We start from the raw sequence: 1,417 nt of genomic DNA on the forward strand, positions 1-1,417 counted from the left end.
AGAATGAGTGAACGAGCACAGACTGCAGTCAGTCAACAACTGGTCAAAGTCAGTGATATGTTGTTTTCGCTCAATACCACTGCTGGCGAGAGGCGAACTGCAATTGCCCCCCCACTGCAGGTCAGACGCAGGTACACATGCTCTTTCATATCAATACTCACTTCTCTGTGTCGTGTGCTTGTAGCGGGTGTCGGTGTCCTTCTGTTTCTCCCATAACTCGACAGACACACCGGCACGTCGCAGTTTTTCCACGCAATTGTGTGTGCTGCTAAGCTATTCATTTTGCATATTTTGCATATTATTTTTATTTTGGTAAAACTGTTTTTATTGTTTTACAATTTGCTATAAAGAGAACAGCAAATAGTAAAAATCAAAAGGGAAGGGGGGTGGGGTCACATTACAAGACAATTTGGAGTACTGTACATTAACGCTGACTTCACAGGAGAGTACTGTACAAATTTTAGTTTAGATTTATTATTTAATTCTGAAAAAAGTCGATTGAATTATTATTAAGTCATTTATCTGATTTATGCCTTTATCTTTCCATGATGGCCAGGAAAGGGGTTTTTCTTGGATCTTGATCCAGGGATTATTCCATAGCTGTGTAGATTTGGGAATTGTGATGGGTTCTTTTAGTATGTCTTTCATTTTAGACCATGAGCGAATTGTATTATTGATTAAGAAGTTGTCAGTATTGAGGCATCTGATTTTAGAGAAAAGCTGCAGAAAAAGGGTTTTAGGATGAACTTGCGAGTTTTAGATATTTATCCACAGCTCCTCCTCTGATGCATTTATGATATGATAAAGATAGAAGCCTTGTGAAGCAAGCTGATTAAGCTGAATATTTGGGGAATATATTACAGGGAAACTGGATTTTGGGGAATTGCATACCCATTATTAACGTTAGATATACGTTTTCCATGCAGCTGTGCGGTGAAACTTATTTCCTTGTGGGCATACAACTTTGTGAGCAAAGCTAAAATGACATATTGACCTTGCCTTTCTACTATGTGAAGTGTTTTTTTCCCAAATGGTAAAATGTGTGTGACTGACGTATGAATCGTGCAATGGAATTGCAGAATGAAGTGTGTAGCCGGTTTAACATTCATATTAATGAGCTACCGGAAGTGAGAAACCGTAACATAGTTGTCTGTGGGAAATGTAGTGGAGTAAAAAGTACATTATATTGTTCATAAATGCAGTGGAGTAAAAGGTGCCACAAAAAAAAAAAAAGTACAAGTACTTGAAAAACGTACTTAAGTACAGGGACGAAGTATCTGTACTTCGTTACTTTACACCCCTGCTCCTTCCCTATGTTGTATACTGTCCTTTGCCCAAGAGCAGTCTTCATGTCCCGCCTTGGAAATTGTGTTGGTAAATCAACATCTTTGTTTAATCTTAACTGTTCATGTGGTGG

Source organism: Amia ocellicauda, chromosome 7 (assembly GCF_036373705.1).
Source record: "Amia ocellicauda isolate fAmiCal2 chromosome 7, fAmiCal2.hap1, whole genome shotgun sequence".
Lineage (NCBI taxonomy): Eukaryota > Metazoa > Chordata > Actinopteri > Amiiformes > Amiidae > Amia > Amia ocellicauda.